The sequence below is a fragment of the Cryptomeria japonica genome, chromosome 10 (genome assembly GCF_030272615.1).
Source record: "Cryptomeria japonica chromosome 10, Sugi_1.0, whole genome shotgun sequence".
Classification (NCBI taxonomy): domain Eukaryota; kingdom Viridiplantae; phylum Streptophyta; class Pinopsida; order Cupressales; family Cupressaceae; genus Cryptomeria; species Cryptomeria japonica.
Window position 1 is genome coordinate 449,774,194 of NC_081414.1, and position 20,494 is coordinate 449,794,687.

General features: G+C 40.7%; 1 protein-coding gene across 1 annotated transcript in view; it reads right to left on the reverse strand.

Annotated features, from left to right (window-relative positions):
- Positions 1-20,494, reverse strand: part of LOC131067533 (probable protein phosphatase 2C 40) — a 153,515-nt gene that overhangs the window by 60,852 nt on the left and 72,169 nt on the right. The window lies entirely within an intron of this gene.

Genomic DNA, 20,494 nt, shown 5'->3' on the forward strand with positions numbered 1-20,494 from the left:
TAAGAAATATGAAGAATGCATAGTCTTTCTCAGAGCAAATGAGAATGAAAAATAAATCAGTTACCCTTCTTTTCAAGACCCAACCTCCAATAAAAAGTTTAGAGCTATTTTATAAAAAAGAATTATTTTTGCTTTTTGTTGCTTTTTGACAAAAATTAAATGATTTTCTTGCTTTTTCATTGCTTTTTCTGAAAAAAGTGCTCTTTGCTTTTCATTTTTTTTTTTGAAAAAGCATTTTCCCTTAATAAAGTAATATTGTGTCCTTATGACCACTTTTCAATACCATGAGCCTAGTGACACTTTATTTGCACATTGAAAACACCTTTCTATATAATTTTACTTTTTTGACAACTTTAGTATTTAACTATTTCAAAATTTATTTTTCTTGGCACAACTACCAAAGTTACGAAAAGTATTAAAATAGCCCAAAATAAGAATTTTGGCCAAACAACCAATACCTTAAATGCATAGGATATGGATCTATCTAAAATTTGGTGCTCTCCGAAGATGACTGACATCTCCAAGAAGTGTCGAGTGCTCCCACAATGTCAAATTCGCAAATGAAAAGTATCGTTGTGCACATCTTGGCTCCAAGAACTTCTTGTCATTTGGGACACTCCAAAAAAGTTATAGTTTCTAAGAATGTTGGAATGGATCAAAAAAGGGTGTTGAAGATTGTTGTAGATATGGTATCAGCATATTGTGTTGTCATTGAAGTCTCAGGTGCAGTTGTGTTGTTGTTATTAATGTCAACCCTCGGTGTTGCGTTGTCATTAATGCTTTCTCTTCTATGATGATGATGTGTTATGTTGTTGAAGTTCATGATTAGACGTCATGCCTTGTTTGTTGTCAACTGTGATGATATCATTTAAGATGAGGATTAGAAGCATTGTGAGATTGTGGATATGATGTTAACGGTCTTGTGCATGCTACAAGCTATTGTTCTATCTCTCTTGTTGCTCTTGAGTAGGAAAATGGTGCTACAAGGATGTTCTAGTCTCTGCAGATTTGTGAACTGTGAAAATACAGACAGGTGTTTTGAAGACTATCTAGAAGAATGCTCTGTATTCCTTTGCACTTAAAAATATTGATCTTGTGGTTTGGAATTTAGCTTCCTTTTTTTGGTGGACGTTGTGCACCTATCCTTTTAGCTCTCTAGTGTTGCCACAAATGTTTTCTGGCAAATGCAATATGTTGGTAGTTTGGTTGCTTGTCAGGGCTAGTGTAGAAAATGCTCCGCATTACAATTTTTGCTCCTATGGCTTGGTGGACGTACTTACTATGCAATGTCTTAATTCAAATTTCAAGTGATGAAGTGTACGACAAGTATGTTTAATAATGTTCTATCTCATGACTGTGTTTTTTGGCCTTCCGAGTATAAAGAACTTTGTATCTGTTTGGTTGTGCCAACTTGTTTTGGCATGACAGTGTGAAAGAAGTGTATTGGAACGTTGTTGAGCATTCATGGAAGGTCTCTATGTGGTCCACATGATAGTGCTTGAGCTTTGATGCCGCATATTGTCTAGAGTTGGTTTTCACGGTGATTTGTGGTTGTATGGCCCATAGTTTAAAAACTCATGGACTCGCCACGAACTCGCGAGTCCAGTGGTGCCACGAGTCGACTCGCCACAAACTCGCAAGGTGAGTCCTAGCGAGTCTTTCTAATTCACTCGCGCGAGTCTTTTGCTTGGACTCGCGAGTGTTTCTAATTCACTCGCGCGAGTCTTTTGCTTGGACTCGCGATTATTTTGACTAGACTCTTGCAACCCAGAAAACACATCAAAAAATTATCTAAATCTTTCTTTTTCAAGTCAATCCTCATTCTCTTCATCAGAATATATACATGAAATATAACATTTAATTATAAGTGGCATTTCAATGTCTTTTTCCTTTCTTATACTGTAAGTTATATTTCATGTATATATTTGCAAGATGTTTGAGAGTGGTTTCAGATCTATAGGAATTATAATGCAAATTCTAGGTTTTAGAAGATCTTTTAAATTTTCAGACAGTCAAATTTCAGTAATCAGTAGGCTCCTATTAGCATTCTCTCACCCTCTCTATCTCACTCACTTTATCTGCCCCGAATTTTAGACCTATCTATCTCCATATCACTCTTCCTCTATCCCCTCTCTCAACCACTCTATCTCAGTCTCTCCTCTCTCCCCGAAGATCTAGACCTATCATTATATGTAGTTTTGTAAACATTTATAAACTTATGCTGCTATTATACATTTTAAAGTTTGAAACTATGAGTATGAATGATGAAATTTCAAATATTGAGTGTTTGGAGGTCATATGACATATGTAATGTTTCAATTATGGCTCTTATGTTCTCTAAATGCATTATTTTCTTTATATTTTTTTGTAAAACTACGGTTTTATTTTTGCCGAGTCTTTCGCGAGTCTTTGACGAGTCCGAGTCCAAGTCCAATTTTTTGGTTTGCCGAGTCCGTGGTGAGTCCGACTTTTAAAACTTTGGTACTACGGCCCATAAGGCCTATTCTCTTGCTTTCTATGCATCACCAACATTGGAGGTTGTGACGAGTTGTCTTTGGGTCCTGCTATGCCTCGATGTGATTTGCACTATGTAAATTCATTTGGAAGTTGTTTTTTTGGGCCGATTGGTAAAGTTCTACACGTTACCCTGTTGCTGACTTGGGAAGTTGTCCAATACTATTTTGATGTTTGGGGCTACATAGAAAGATGCAATAAGTTGTTTTTAGGTCTACTCTATCTAGTTTGGACTGTGTTGATGTGGCTAAAGTCGGATTACTACGACTCTCTCTAGTCAATGCAGAATAGAATATTTTGCTAAGTATTCTATCCTGTCTTGAAATAAGGGATCCCTAATGTTCTTTTTAATTGATCAACGAGGACGACCTCAAGGTTCCAATTGTCATTTCATGATTGCAGGATAACTCAGTTGTTTGATGTGTTTTGCTGGAAACACAAAGGGGACTTACGTGGTTAGATAAAATCAGGTTCGGTTGTATAGGTTCCCTAAGACTCTATAGTCTTGACTTCATCGGATTTATCTCTAACATGATGTTGTTTTGGACTTCAACTTTTAGATAAAAATAAAGGAAAAAAAGGGGGAGAAAGAGAGAGAAAGAAGATAATTAATCTACCCAAAACAACATGTTCAGGAATATAGACTGAAACCTTCTAAAACCAGATTCAACTTTACTAGCTAATAAAGCACAATTATGTCAAATCTGATGCAATCTTCAAAGGGAGTTAGATTTTCATGCTATTAAACATAAATGCAAAACTTTTACATCCATCCATTTGATATCTAATAATCGCACTAAGCATATAAGTGGGTTAAGACAAACCATACAAGGGGAATGGCAATCAGCCAATCCTTAATGGTAAGAACTCCAAGGTTTCTATCAAATACTAACCTCAAAATACTATCTGAAAACAAAACACATAACAGAAAATTAAATGGTGAAGGAGACCATGCACTCACATAAAATTAAGACAACTTTAACTTCCATTAAATCTGTATAAAGTTCGCCAGAGTTTCAGCAACAATCTTAGAACTTCTTACAAAAAGAGGGAAAAACAGTCCCTTATATAGATATCCAAAATTGGATGAATGGCCCATATTTAATCTTACAAGTGGCCCAGATTCATCCTCCAAGGAATGGCTGCCCATACCTATTAATAAGGAACAAATATCCCCTACCAACTACCAACTAATAACTACCCAACACAAAGTTGCCCCCCCCAAAAGTGCACTTGCACAAAGCTCAAAATCTGCAATGAACTTAGGTAGTTGGAAAGAAATAACTAACTCTAGGAAAGCTCTTTTTATTTCACCAAGGTAGATTCTTTTTCCAAAAAGTCAATTTCCCCTTTCAAATAATCCTTCCATATGTCCCAGTTTGCTGCACGCTTTGCCCGAAAATATTCTTGGAACCTTGTGCATACAAGAAACAATTCCTTACTAGGAGGAATGGGATGATTATGCATTCTGAAAAGGATTCCCTCACGATGGTTGTCTACGACTCGAAGCTGCTCTCACCATTCTAGTCGATGAGCCTCAAAACACAGTATATCCGCGTGCAACCTGCTGGCGAATTCTCTGTCCTTCATGGAGTATGCGGTCTTATCAGTCCTTAACCTATCACTCCAACGTGATATTACATCGTCACCCTCCATGCCATATTTCCAGCCGATGACCAACGCATTGAGGATATTTTCACCGATATTCTCGACACTAGATAAGGCTTTCTTGCATTCCTCTTGTACTTTGTTGATGTTGCCCGCCATGTCATTTTTCATGCTAACAATCCAATACCACTCTTTAAAAGTGTTGATATTATGGGGATGAAGGATTGTCTACAGTGCGGGAATCCGAGCGTGATCCAAAATAGAGCCTTCATGATGGGTAGAGCCATACCAATCGTCTCCTGGAATTGGAAGTACTCTTTGATCACCCCCTGATACTGATATTTCATTTTTTCAAGCTTGCGGGGAACGTCGGCTCTAGAGGTCTACGATGTCCCTGGTGCGTCAGGTCCTTTGGAAGATTCTGCCACCTGATTAGGCATTTATCTTGCACACCTGGACATGAATTACGAGACAGGTTAAGGTGAAAAATGCGGGTCAGCAGTGCCAGAAGACAGCGTTAGCGATAAAATCGATGATCAGCAAGATAATTTAAAACTTGAAAGCACGTTTAAAACAGGCTATTAAATAATTTAAATTTTGCATTTTAAATGCAATCTGGACATGGAAGATCAGTTAGTTTTGGTTAGTTGTTGGTTTGAGCAAATTTTCAAAATACTGCTCCCTACGTTGTTCACGATTGAAAAGTTGCAAATGCTACAGTTTGCGCGATTCAACGTTTAAGTTTTTAAGTTTGTTTGTGTTGATCGTTTTGAATGCGTTCTTTTGAAAAGATGAGTCCATGTTTTGCAATTTCGGCTAGAACCCCTAAATTTGCCTAAGTTTTAAATTTTCGGTTGGAGGGTCAATTTCGGCAAACGATGGTTGTGTTGATGTTAAGTTTGGGTTTAATCTTCAAGATTTTACACAACGCAATTGCATACTAACCCTAAGCAAAGAAGAAAAACATGATTCTTGCAAAGTTTAACCATGTGAAAGGTAAATTCCGACTTACCTGGCAGCGGTTTGTAGGAACTAATTGTTTGCAAAACTATTGTGCGAATTTGGCGAAAGTGGCGACTGACTTGGAGCAATTTTGTAATTCTAAACAAAATGCCGAACTTTGCTAGAAGAGAATTTTGCCTTTATACAAACTCGGATGTTTTGATAAAAATGTGAATTTTATCCTCAAGAAGGATGCCGATTTTGAATACCTTTAGGTTTAATGATCTTCGAACTTTTAAATGAAATTCGCAACTTCAACTTTATTTGAACGCCCCTCCCTTTTTGGCGAATTTCAGTGCTGTGAAGTGAAACTTTAAACACCTTGCAAATTCAACAAAACCATCGAACCCTATCCTCGCCTACATGCTCCAACATGGAGTTCGGCTAATTTGACAATGGGCGCGATATATACTACAAACTCGACACTCAAGGGAAGATGAGCGACTCTCCTTTCGACTTTAAAAAAAAAACCTTTTTTGATGAACTTCAAGCAATTTGGGTGCAATATGCAATTTTGATTTTTGGCGACTCCTGACAAACTTCGGCTTTTCTTGCTGGATTGTACGATTTTAAGTTTTCGGCCTATTGAGCCTTTTTGCGTGACTTTGACGTTTTACTCCTAAGAAGACTCTTCGTGCGACTTTGATGTTTACTTTTTCAGCTAAAACAGCCGAATTGCAGCTTTATACTTCTTTTTTCTTACATCGCCCTTAGCTTTTGAATTTTTGGGCTATGGAGGCCGATTTGCATGATTCTTTCTTCTTGACTTAAGTTTTGAGTTCTCACATTTCGGGCCAAAAGGCCGATTTGCATGATTTCAACATGTTTACATTTTTGGCCTTTGGAGGAGGAACATGTGATTTAGAGTTTTTGCGACTTTGTTTTAAAATGGCCCCTCTTTTTTTTATGAATTTCGGGTCTTATGGATGTATTGCGCGACTAAGTCCTTTGTTTAAGTTTTCGGCCTTTTGAGCCTTTTTGCGCGATTTGGAATGTTGAGTTCCTTTTCAACGAATTTTGGCCTCATGGACCAAAACACGCAACTTTGTTTTTTTTGAAAATTTCGGCCAAATTGGCTTAAATGCGAGATTTTAACTTTATGAATTTCGCCTACACTTTGACAACTTCAGGCACTCTAGGCATTTTGCAAGATTTTTGCCATATATGTTGTAGACTTAAAACTTAGGTCAATTTAGACTGTGAGATCTTTGATATGCCTTAGGCATCCTGGCTTCAGGTTTCAAAGTTGCTGAAAAGCAATTTTGATTTGACAACATTTTGTGACCTTGCCTCAGGTGCTTTCTTACTCAAATAGCCAACTTTTTTCTCAGTTTTTCAAAACCTCGTGTTTTATTGGTGGTCTGGATTAGATGCAAAATTTTGCTTCTCATTTTCAAGATGCGAACCCTCTAGGATATAGGACTCAAGATAGTTCAATCTTAGGTTGGATCACCTTCCCAATGCTCAAAATCTTCATTGTTGCGACTTCTCTCTGCGAACTCACAAAACTCCTTCTCAAGGCCTCGATGAGGCAATAGAGGAAGAAGAAGGGGGGACCCTGCCGACAACGGGGAGTGTGTGCAAGGCACAACAAATGGTGACTCTGTTGGAGAAATGTTTCCAATCATTTCAGGGATGATAGTCCGGATCGAACCCAGAATCTTTGGATTAACCACCACAAGTTGGAGGAAAAGATAAAGAAAAGTCTTTCAAGACTAAATAATGATGCAGGTTAAATCAAATCATAAATCATCGGATTAGCCAGTGTGTGCAATGAGGTTCATTCTATCTTAAAAAGAGTTGAAGCATAAATGTTTCATTGTGTCAAGCTACCTTGGGGACTCATACTCCAAAAGCAACCTGGATAGAGCCCCGCTACCAGCAAGCATTCATAGCCCTGGTGGAGTTATCACCTGTAAGCTCATAGAGATTGCTTTGTTTCCGGTAGATTTTCTTTTTCAATACCAATAGAGGTGTTTGCACTCCCAAAGCCAAGTCTCTTTTGATATTTCATTGCTTTTTAAGTTTCTTCCTTTTGATTTTCTTCACTTTTCACCTTTTGCGGCTTTGTAGGCAATGAAGCCTATGTGGGATTGAGCATAATAGTGGTCGCGGAAGCAGAGCTTCAGATTTTGACATTGACACGGTGTCCTTTTGACGAACAACTAATTCCATGCAACTGTTAAGTGTAGTAATCACGATGTTGAGGATAAATTTTGACGAGAAACAAGATTTTGAGATGAAAGGATTTCTAGATCGATCTAAGCTCCCTATGGGATGTTCTGGTGATTAAGTGTCTTACCAGAGCTAAGATCGAAGAAACAATAGGTCACCAATCTCTTACTTTGCACACCAATGCCATACAACGAACGCAAACACTCCTTCCAAAATGACAGAAGACCAACCCCTTCAAAAGCAAACCTAAACTAAAGCAAAAAGCAAACTAATCTAGAGCAGGAAAACGAAAAAACTATTCTAATATTTACACAAAAAAGGCTTCAAAACAAACCTATGGTTGGAAGTAATGCTTAACGAATTGACCATTTACAGGCAAGGGAACGTCCTCACTTGTTAGGTTCCTCAATCGGAATGCATTTTCTCCCAAAATTTCAAAAATTTGGAAAGGATGGAGCCATAGATTATGAAATTTCTCGTGCTCTCCTTTCCGTTCATGTGCTTTGTCCCAGCAAAGGACGAGGTCAGAAATGTGAAAGGCTTTCACCTTTTCTCTCCTGTCAAACTAGCGTTTGACCACCTCCTGATGCTTGGTGAATTTATCAATCGCATTGTCCCTCTTCTCTTCCAAATATAACAGTTGGGACAGTCTAGCTTCAACATTGTTATCGATCCCTAGATATTCTTGCATGAACTGCAAGGTGGGAATTCTCAATTGCACGGGGAAAATGGGGTCTAATCCGTATAATAAGTGATATGGTGATGTTTTGATGGCTGACTTAAGTCTCGTGTGGTCTGCCCAAAGGGTGAACCTGAGCTTAGGATTCTTATCAAGCAGTTTTTTAATCACCTGTAACAAGTTCTTGTTGGTGGACTCGGCTAGACCATTCCCTTGGGGATAGTAGTTAGATGAAAATTTTAACGTAATCCCATCATCAAAAGCCCAGTTAGAAAATTTTAATGATGCAAATGCAGGACCGTTATCACAAACTATGGCATGCGGACATCCAAAGCATGTAATAATATTTTCCTTTAAAAATTTAATAACAGCATCAGCATTGCATTGTTTCAAAGATTGAGCCTCTGACCACCTCATACAATAATTGGAAGCAGTTAGAATGCACCTGTGTTGCGCAGAGGAAGGTAGATTGATCATACCAATAAAGTCGAGCACTCATTGACTGAACGACTTCACCTCCACAACTTGCTGCAGCGACATTGTTGGGGTCCGTTCCTTGGTTGCAGCTACTTGGCAAACGTGACAGGTCTTTACATGTTCATGAGTATCCCTGAATAGGTTAGGCCAATAATAGCCTGCCCTTAATATCTAGTGGGTTGTTGCCAAACCTGATCCATGTCCGGTTCCATACTTCGTGTGGAACTACTCCATGATATGCTTTGCTTCTCCTCGATTTACGCATCTTAGGTAAATCCCTTCATGATTTCTCTAGTACAAGACAGCTCCTTGCAGCATAAAGCGGCTTCTTTTCATCCTTAGAGATCTTTTCTGCACTAGATTGAGGTGTGATGGACACTTCTGATTTAGCAAGTAAAACGAGATGTCACATACCATTCATCTGGCGAGACTTGCTCAAGTATTTCTAATGTACGATCCCTGAACATTGACCTCTAACTAGCTTCATGGGCTAGATTTCAATATCGTACTCTTGGATGATGGTCACCCACTTGCCTCTTCTTTCTCCCAGCTCATTTTGCATTAGCAGTGTCTTCACAGCAACATCCGGCACTATGGAATGTATCTTGCTTCTCAATATGTAGTGCCGAAACTTCTTGATGGCCTTAACCAGTGCATAGGCAGGCCTGCTTCTCTATATTGGGGTACCTCAGCTCTGCATCCTTCAACGGGCTACTCATGAATTCTATTGGATGCTCCCCTTCTTTGTCTTTCCTCTGAGTTAGAATTGCGGCACAGGTATGCTCAGAAGCAAAAGAGTAGATGTAGAAGGGTCGTAAATAATCCGGGCTTACCAAAATTGGTGCTTAGACAATAGCTTGTTTGATCTCCTCAAAAGCCTTTTTGGTCACCATGGTCCATTCTATCTTGGCATCCTTCTTGAGCATGTCATTGAGGGGCCGCACTATTTCTGCAAATCCGGTTATAAATTTTCTGACGAAATTTATCTTCCTGAAATATGATTTCAGCTCCATTTTACTTGCGGGAAGGTTGATCTGTAGTATGGCTTTGATTTTGTCGGGGTCAATTAAGATCCCTCTATCTAAGATAACATGACCAGGCAATTTGCCCTCAGTCACTCCGAACATGCATTTTTTGGGGTTTAGAGAAACCCCGAATTGTCGGTATCGCTGAAAAACTTTTCTCAGATCATCCACATGGTCTTCCCTTTTCTTGGAAAACACAGTCAAATCGTCCATATAGATGATTATGCACTTGCCTACCAGGTCCTTGAAAGCGATGTCCATGGCGCGTTGGAATGTTGCACCTATGTTGATCAACCCAAAAAGCATCCGTCGGTAAGCAAACTGGTGCAAGAGCACCTAAGGGTGAGCAAATACCCTTTTCAATTTTGGCATAAGGACTAGTTCAAGTCCATCAGATTGTTTATAGGGAGCTTGGAGTGTTTTTTTTGTCTTCTTTTTTGGAGTGCATATTTTCGGCGAGACTTACCCCGATTACACCGCCAGCATGTGGAGCGCAACCATCGGAATAACTGGTTTTACCCTATCCCAATGCCCCAATGAGTATGCGTAAGACCGGTGTGGACCCATCGACTATCCGCGGGATTGTTTTCTACCTACCCTGATAGCCCGATGAAGTCACCAGCGGTTGGAGTGAGTCAAAGTGGAACCATCGGCTATCGGCAGAAGTGTTTTCCACCTACCCCGATGAGCCGATGAGGTTGCCAGCGGGTTGGAGCAAGTCGGAAGGAGCCATCGGCTATCGGCAAGACTAGTTTTCGTGCTGCCCGGTAACCCGATGGGAAAGCATGTTGTGTGGAGCGCATCATCGGCTATTGGCATAACAGGTTGGGAGCTACGCCGATAACCCGATGAGGAAGTGGAGCGCACCATTGGCCATCAGCAAGAATGTTTTGTGTTGCTACTCCGATGACCTAATGGAAACTGACGAGGAAGTGCGCAATTGGTAAAATGTCATCGAACATCGGAGGAAGTGTTTTGATGCTACTCCGATGACCCGATAGAAAAGCAAGTTGGTTGTAAACTGCCATCGGACATCGGAATAAATGTTTCGGTGCTAACCCGATGACCCGATGGAAATAAAAGTCAGTTATAGTCAGAAACCGAACCGTGTCGAGTTGAATCTCGTCTATTAGGAAAGATTCATGACATATCTAAGAGGCTATAAAAGACCCAATGGGCATTCTGTAACGAGGTTAGAAGGAGGTTGGATTGGGATTGTCGGATGTGTTAATTCCATAGGAACAAACTTCTTTTGAATAGCAATGTGAAGATCGTTTTCTGGTTCCTTTTTCTCAAAGTTCAATTTGTGTTTATAAATTGTAAACAATGGCTTAAATCTTTCAATACCAATGCGATAGAGTAGATGTTACTTTTCTGCGTTTGTGAGTTCTAATTGTGAAGTCGTGCCAAGCTCGGCTCTATAGACAAAGTTATTTTTTTGTTCTTGTTTTCTATTGGTGACAAGTAATTATAAACATGGCTATGTCTTGATTCTCCATCGTGGGATCCACACGACCATTGGAGGTTATCAAGAAGAGTCAGCCATGTATAATAGAGTTCTATTTGTAGCAGACCAGGGAATGGCGTCGGCCGTTTCAACAGACTGGCCCTAGGCGAGCTTGATGGTAGCCCGGCCAGGTATCAGTGACCAAGAGGAATCACTTGCAGGGTAGACCGGAGTCTAGGTTGTTAGCCTCAGTCCAGGGGAAGATGGGATCAATAGGAGAAAAGATCCAAACTTGAGAGGAAAACGACTTAGGAGAAGTCGAAGGTATAGCTAATGATAGAGAAAACCTTGCAAGGTGTCTGGTTAGATTCAGTGGAATAGTGAGTTGGTGGATTTACGAAAGTGAATTCATAAAGAGCAGAGTAATAAACCTCGGTAGTGAGGGCCTAGAGTGGATTAGGGGAGTAGAGAGAAGCATTCTCAGGTTAGGCTAGGAAAAGGGCCTTGGTGTGAGTCAAGCTGACTCAAACAATCTAGAGTCCTCCCTATCAGATTGGTATCAGAGCCAGTTAAAGATTTGGGGCGAAGAGTGCAAGACTGATCTAGTATCAAAGGAAGGAGTAAAGATGGTGACCAATGTAGAATTGGCTAAGAAGGTCGAAGACCAAGAAGAGGAAAACCGATTGCTCAAGGAAAGGTTGGAGCAGTTGGAGCAAAAACTAGGTGTGATGGAAGTCAAGACAACAGAAGTGACTGGGAAGATAGATGAGAAGGGTAAAATGTTAGCAATAGAGGATGAATTCCCTGCCCCAGACCCTGTTGTTGATCAAGTACCATTCTTGAAGGCTTTGAAGGCAATGAGTGGAAAGTCTTTGTTAGGAGTACCACTGTTTAGTGGCAAGATGGAAGCAGAATTGGTAATGGAATGGATAGAAGGTATGGAAAATCATTTTGAGTGTGAAGGTGTGATTGAGGCCCAAAAGGTTAAAGTGGCTAAGTCAAGAATGAGAGGTGTTGTTGTTACTTGGTGGAAGTTTATACAAAATGAGAGAGAGAGAGAGAGAGAAGGTAAGATCCCCATCTCTACTTGGAAAGGGATGGTAAACAAAATCAGAGGGACTTATCTTCCTGAGGATTATGAAGTGCAGTTGCATAGGAAAAGACAAAACCTAAGGCAGAAGGAGTTAGATGTAAGTACCTACATTGAAGAGTTCCAGAAGTTGTGTCTACGGTCAAAAGTGATGGAGGATGAAACCATCAGAGTAGCAAGATATCTTAACGGTCTGAGATGGAACATACAAGAGGAAATAAGTTTGTTGAGTCCAACTACCGTTCACAAATGTTATCAGTTGACCCTGAAAGTAGAAGAAAAGAATAAGAAGAAACATGAAGGTACTAGTAAAGGCAGAGGTAGAGGCCGAGAGTCAAAAGGTTATAGAGGAAGCTACAGTGGCAGAGGAAGTGAAATGAGACCACAAGGAGAGTCAAAATTGACTGAGCAGTCTAATGAATCCAGTGGAAGAGGAAACTATGGTAGAGGAAGAGGCCATAACAACCATAACAGAGGTAGATCTGGAAGTTCTGGTGGAGGTTCATACTTTGCAAACATTAAGTGTTACCATTGCAGTAATTTTGGTCATCCTGCATATAGGTGTCCGGAGAAGGCAACCTCATCACATTCAGAGAAAAGAATCAACTATGTGCAAGAGGATTCTCGTAGTGTGAAGTCTCCTGAAGTAAATCTTGATTTAGAGAATGGTGAGAATCTGATGGTTAGAAGGGTACTAATCAGGGAACCGGTTAAGGAAGAGCCTAAACAGAGGAGGTCTCTTTTCAGAGTAAAGCGCAAGATACTTGGTAAGGTCTGTAGGGTGATCATTGACTCAGGATCAACTGACAATATCATCTCCGAAGAAGCAGTAAGTAAACTTGGGTTGAGTAGCATGCCACACAGTCATCCTTACAAGGTCACATGGTTGAATAAAGGACAACACGTGTTAGTAAATGAACAAGTATGGGTTGAATTTGCAATTGGGAAATATTCTGACAGAATTTTATGTGATGTTCTACCCATGGACGCCTGCCATTTGTTGCTAGGTAGACTGTGGCAATTTGACAGAAAAGCTATCCATGATGGTGAAAAGAACTCTTAAGCATTCACAAAGGAAGGGGTGACATACAAGATTCAATCTTTGGTAGAGGATGAAGGAACCAAGACCAGTGGTCCTAATGTGTTGTTGACTGGAGGAAAAGAATTTTTGGGAGTTCTCAAGAAAGGAGATGGAGAACATTATGCTCTCTTAGTGAAACCTAGTCAAGCAGAGAAGACTAAACAAGAAGTTTTACCTACAGAGGTTCAGCAGTTCTTAGAACAGTTTAAGGACATTGTGAGTGATGGAACACCTGTGCGACTACCTCCTCCCAGAACAGTAAGTCACCAGATAGACTTTATTCCCGGAGCATCACTACCTAATAAGGCTGCATATAAGATGACTCCTGAACAAAACAAAGAAGTGGCAAGACAAGTACAAGAGCTGCTTGACCAAGGTCTAATCAGAAAAAGTATAAGCCCGGGTGCTGTACCAGTGGTGTTAGCAACCAAGAAAGGAGGTAAATGGAGATTATGTACTGATTCTCGGGCAATAAACAGAATCACCATAAGATACAGATTTCCTATCCCTAGAATTGAGGATTTAATGGACTGTCTGGGAGAAGCAAAGTATTTTACTAAGCTGGATTTAAAAAGTGGATATCACCAGATCCGGATTAAAGAAGGGGATGAATGGAAAACAACTTTTAAGACTACAGAGGGGTTATATGAGTGGTTAGTTATGCTGTTTGGGCTTACTAACGCCCCTAGTACCTTCATGAGGTTGATGAATGAGGTGTTGAAGGACTACATAGGTAGGTTTGTAGTCGTATACCTTGATGATATCCTCATATTCAGCAAAATAGAGGAAGAGCATCTGAAACACTTGCAGATTGTATTAAGGAAACTACATGAGGAACAGTTGGCAATCAACCTTGAAAAATGTGAATTCATGAAACAAGAACTCATTGATCTGGGTTTTCTAGTATCCCAAGGTATTTTAGAAATGGATCCTAGCAAGGTGGAAGCAATACAGAGTTGGCCTACATCGAAAATTGCTACTGAGGTAAGAAGTTTTCATGGACTTCCCCAATTTTATAGGAAGTTCATTTGAGGTTTTAGTGAAATTTGTGCTCTTGTTTTTGATACAATTAAGGGTGGGTTGAAAACTAAGTTTAGGTGGACTAAAGAAGCCGACCAGGGGTTTGAGTTGCTCAAAGAGAGGATAGCTACCCAACCCATCCTAGTTTTACCAAGTTTTGATAAGTTGTTTACCCTAGAATGTGATGCTAGTCATATAGCAGTAGGAGTTGTTTTGAACCAAGAGGGAAGACCAATAGCATTCTTTAGTGAGAAATTGAATGACGCCAAGAAGAGATACTTATCCTATGACTTAGAATTTTATGCCTTAGTGCAAGCTCTTAGGAAGTGGAGGCATTATCTCTTGCCCAAAGAATTTGTAGTGTTTACAGATAACCAAGCCTTGAGTTTTATCAATTCTCAAGAAAAGTTGAGCAATAGACACATCAAATGGATAGAATACCTGCAGGCATACACTTTCACTATCAAGCACAAAAAGGGATAGCCGAACAAGGTAGCAGATGCCTTAAGTAGAAAACTTCTCACTGTCCAAGAAGTGACTTTACAGAGCATAGGTGTGGAGAGTTTCAAGGAGCTTTATAGGGAAGATGAAGACTTCTCTGAGGTATACAAGATATGCAGTGAGTTTAATAATCATTTCAATAGCCAGTATGCAGATTACACATTGCAGAGTGGTCTTTTGTTTAAGGGATGTCATTTATGTGTGCCAAGGGGATCTATGAGGGAAAATCTCATAAAGGAAAAACATAATGGAAGTCTTAGTGGACATTTTGGTTTGAATAAAACACTTGAGTTGGTGCAAAGATTTTATTATTGGCCGAAAATGCATAAAGATATCAGGAAGTATGTTGAGCAGTGTTTTGTGTGTCAGAGAGCCAAGGGTACTCGTTCAAATGTTGGACTATACCAACCTTTACCGATTCCCAAAAGACCATGGGAGTGCATCAGCATGGACTTTGTTGTGGGTTTGCCAAAAACCAAGACTGGCCTGCATAGTATTTTTGTCATTGTTGACCGGTTTAGTAAAATGAGTCATTTTGTTCCCTGCAAGACTACGCATGATGCTAGTTACATTGCACATTTATTTTTCAAAGAGGTGGTAAGAATTCATGGGCTGCCTCTCAGTATAGTTTTAGACAGGGATGTGAAGTTTATGGGACAATTTTGGAAAACTTTGTGGACAAGACTGGGAACTAACCTTTCTTTTGGTTCTACTTATCATCCACAGACAGATGGTCAAACTGAGGTCATTAACCGAGTACTGGATAATCTTCTGAGGTGTCTGACAAAAGAGTATGGACAGATGTGGGATCAAGTGCTACCACAGGCAGAATTTGCCTATAATGACAGTGTCAATAGAACTACAAGCAAGAGTCCTTTTGAGATTGTTTATGGACTCCACCCACGCGGTGTTTGTGAACTTAGAGATTTAGGAAGCTTGGAAGGAAGAAGTGGACATGCAGAGGATTTCACTCAGTCCATGAAAGAGGTGCATGCACAAGTGCAGAAAACATTGATCGACGCTACGCAAAGGATTAAGGCTAAAGCAGATGAGGGGAGAAAGGACATTCAATTTGCAGTTGGAGACATGGTTATGGTACATCTGAACAAGGCAAGATTGCAAAAGGGAGTCCCTAGTAAGCTTCAAATGAGGAGAATAGGTCCTTGCAAAATTTTGGCTAAATATGGCTCAAATGCCTATAAGGTGGACTTACCCGAAAATTTGGCATTGTCCCCTGTGTTTAATGTCAAAGACTTGGTTCAGATTAAAGGTCCCGTAGTAGTGACAGATGGACCGACTCCAGAAGGGGAGACTACTCTCAGTGATATTCCAGTACCACCTGTTTCTAAACCGCAAGCGGACCAGATTTTGGATTCCAGGGTGTAGAAGAAAACGAGGCATGGCGTGTATATGGAACACTTAATCAAGTGGCGCAATTTACCTGAAGCCGAAGCCACTTGGGTTGTAGAATCTGATTTCAAAAGACTGGGTACTGATGTCGCCTTGCCGCCCCCAGGGGGGACTTGATTTTTTGTGTGGGGAGTATGGTGCAGGAGCACCTAAGGGTGAGCAAATACCCTTTTCAATTTTGGCATAAGGACTGGTTCAAGTCCATCAGGTTGTTTATAGGGAGCTTGGAGTGTTTTCTTTGTCTTCTTTTTTGGAGTGCATGTTTTCGGCGAGACTTACCCCGATGACACTGCCAGCATGTGGAGCGCAACCACCGGAATAATTGGTTTTACCCTATCTCGATGCCTTGATGAGTATACGTAAGACCGGTGTGGACCCATCGGCTATCAGCGGGACTGTTTTCTACCTACCCCGATAGCCCGATGAAGTCGCCAGCGGTTGGAGCGAGTCAAAGTGGAACCATTGGCTATCGGCGGAAGTGTTTTCCACCTACCCCGATGAGCTGATGCGGTTGCCAGCAGGTTGGAGCAAGTCAGAAGGAGCCATCGGCTATCGGCAAGACTAGTTTTCGTGTCGCCCGATAACCCGATGGGAAAGCATACTGTGTGGAGCGCATCATCGGCTATCGACATAACAGGTTGGGAGCTACGCCGATAACCCGATGAGGAAGTGTAGCGCACCATCGGCCATTGGCAAGAATGTTTTGTGTTGCTACTCCGATGACCTGATGGAAACTGACGAGGAAGTGCGCAATTGGTAAAATGTCATCGGACATTGGAGGAAGTGTTTTGATGCTACTCCGATGACCCGATAGAAAAGCAAGTAAGTTGTAAACTGCCATCGGACGTCGGAATAAGTGTTTCGGTGCTAACCTGATGACCCGATGGAAATAAAAAGTCAGTTATAGTCAGAAACCGAACCGTGTCGAGTTGAATCTCGTCTGTTAGGAAAGATTCATGACATGTCTAGGAGGCTATAAAAGACCCAATGGGCATTCTGTAACGAGGTTAGGAGGTTGGATTGGGATTGTCGGATGTGTTAATTCCACATGAACAAACTTCTTTTGAATAGCAATGTGAAGATCATTTTCTGGTTCCTTTTTCTCAGAGTTCAAATTGTGTTTGTAAATTGTAAACAATGGCTTAAATCTTTCAATACCAGTGCGATAGAGTAGATGTTACTTTTGTGTGTTTGTGAGTTCCAATTGTGAAGTCGTGCCAAGCTCGGCTCTATAGACAAAGTTGTTTTTCTGTTCTTGTTTTCCTGTTGGTGACAAGTAATTATAAACATGACTCTGTCTTGATTCTCCATCGTGGGATCCACACGACCATTGGAGGTTATCAAGAAGAGAGCCATGTACAGTAGAGTTCTATTTGTAGCAGACCAGGGAATGGCGTCGGTCGTTTCAGCAGACTGGCCCTAGGCGAGCTTGATGATAGCCCGGCTAGGTATCAATGACCAAGAGGAATCACTTGCAGGGTAGACCGGAGTCTAGGCTGTTAGCCTCAGTCCAGAGGAAGATGGGATCAATAGGAGAAAAGATCCAAACTTGAGAGGAAAACGACTTAGGAGAAGTCGAAGGTATAGCTAATGATAGAGAAAACCCTGCAAGGTGTCTGGTTAGATTCAGTGGAATAGTGAGTTGGTGGATTTACGAAAGTGAATTCGCAAAGAGAAAGGTAATAAACCTCGGTAGTGAGGGCCTAGAGTGGATTAGGGGAATAGAGAGAAACATTCCCGGGTTAGGCTAGGAAAAAGGCCTTGGTGTGAGTCAAGCTAACTCAAGCAATCTAGAGTCCTCCCTATCACAAACACTCCCCACCTTGTGGTGAATGTTACCTTCAGTCTGTCCTCGTACTCAACCATTACCTGGTTGTATCCAGAATAATCATCCAAAAATGACATCATTTGGGATTCGTTGACAATTTGTAACACCTCATCCAAAGAGGGCAGCGGGTAGTTACCTTTTTTTGATGCTTTGTTCAGATTGCGAAGTCCATGCACAATCTGATTTCACCGTTATTCTTCCTTACAGGGACAAGTTTACGACCCACGTAGAGTGTCTTACTGGAAAGATGATGCAGCCAGCCAACAACTTCTTTACTTCCTGATAGATCAAAGGCTCTAAAAGAGCATTCACTGGTCACTGTCATTGCCTAAATGTCTTCGAATCTGGTCTGTGTGGTATGGTGTGCGTTATGATTGAGGTATCATAAGTTTTCAAGTCTCCATACCCCCAAGCGATGACATCCAAAAATTCTCTCATGTTTCTGAGAATTCCCTCTCTTTCTTGGGCCGTGCATACTTTCCCTATCAACACATTCTTCTGATTATCCCTCAAGCCTACGTTGATCTTGTCACATATGCCTCCTTCGGAATCACCTTCCTTGCGAGACTTCAACTGATTCCAGTCAAAGATCCTTTCCATCTGTACCATCCCTCGAGGAATAGCGTTTGTCTTGAGGTTTAGGACACCTTCGATGTCAATTTCTGCTTCTTGAGGCTCTTCTTCATCAATAATTTGTGTTGTGAACACATCTGAACTTGAGATGAAGTCTATAATGTGTCTGTCATCATCAAACACCTGGAAATTGGTGACATTATCAGGAATGGATGGAACTAATGTCAATTCAACGGTGAGCTTTTATAAACGCTGCATAGACAGTGGCTCCAACGAGCTTGCAGCGTGTGCCAAGGAGTCTGCAACCTGATTTTGTGATCGGAAAATGGTTTTAATGTTGAAAGCATCAAAAATTTCCATTATGTCCCAAACGCGGTTGCGATAACAATTTAGCCTTTTGTCATAACATGTGCACTGCTTTCTAACCTGTCTGACCACAACTTCTAAATCTCCGAAACAGTGCAATATTCGTGCACCGTTTTTAATGGCCAGGAGCAGTCCATGAACCAAAGATTCATACTCTGTTCCTTTTTTGGTACAATGAAACTGCAATATGTAGGCGGCTAGATAAGTCTCACCACTAGGGCTTATCAACTCTATTCCTGCCCCTGCTCCTCATTTAGATTTTGAACCGTCAAACCTTAGTGTCCAAGCCTCATTCGGATCCGTTACAGTGCAGGTTTGAGTTTCCAGCTTTTGCAATTCATCATTTTTATGTTGGAGGACCTCATCTTTGGGACTTGTAAGTGGACTAGCATGTTCATGTTGTGGCACGAGTTTTTACTACATCTGAGTGCCTCTTGTGCACTTGATCCAATGCTATTCTGCACAACGAGCATGTAATTTCAAAATGTGCAGCGTTATGAACTTTGCACCAATTAGGTAGAAGCAGGTCCTCAACGGAAATTTTGCGATTCAAGTGTTGTGTTTGCTCTGTGCATTTGCAGAAAAAGTCTCTGAAGCTACCGAACAACTCATTTTCTTCTATTGACGATGAGACATCATCATGTCTATATTGCACTTCAATGTTTCCTGTGATTCTTTCTAAATTTGGAACTAGTCCTGAACATTGAACCAGCAAGACTTCATTTGTGGGGCCCATATCAGGCCTGTAGGTTCCCATATCAAACTCCAAAATAGAGTTTCATTGGTCTGATTATACTCTATGATCATTAGCTTAAGCCTAGGTTCAGACTCAATTCAGATTTGGTTTGCCACACCTCTCCATGGCATCCACATGTGGGTGAAGATTGAGTGCAACCATCCATTGAGGACACGAGTCCAATCTCTACTTAGCAACATACCATATGCCCCAGGAATGTCCACTACTTGGATATCAATGTACATCTGAATGCGTGGATCTGCTGTTAATTGCATATGGATGTTTTTTAATTCACCCACCACATTTACTTCAATTTTGTCTAACTGCGTCACTTTTTTGTTGGTCTTGGTGGGGGTTAGGCCTAAAGCAGTGCATATAGATAGAGGCATAACATTAGCTGAAGCTCCAGAATCTATCAAACAGTTGTGCAGATTTTTACCGAAGATCCTAAGTGTCAGCAAGAAAGGTGGGGGTTCCAGCTTTTCTGTGAACAAATTAATGGTAGGTTCTATCGAGATTATATCATTTTCTGTCACCGAGTTATCTTGAGCTCTTCCTCAGAAACTGACTTCAAAACCAGTTCTTATGGACTGATCAACCGGAGATTCCACTTGTTCCACATTGTTGTCCTCATTTTTGTTTTCAAAAATGAAGGACCATTACATGAAATTTTTGTGAAAAAAATGAAAATTTTACTCTATGGCACGCTTCCCGAGGCAAAATTTCGACTAATCCTTGGACTGACTTAATCCTCAGTCCATCCTCGAACTACGTTTCGAATTTTGTCGCATTCTGGGTTCGTTTGCTATGTCTTTCCTTCAATTTTGAGTTGTAAAATCCTGACTGCAGGTGGAGAATTTTCTTCAAACTGCAAGTTTTAATGATGTCCATTGTTTTGGTCTTTGTAGGGAAATTTTTAGCTTATTACATGTGCATTTTTATTAAAAGATGAATACTTGTAA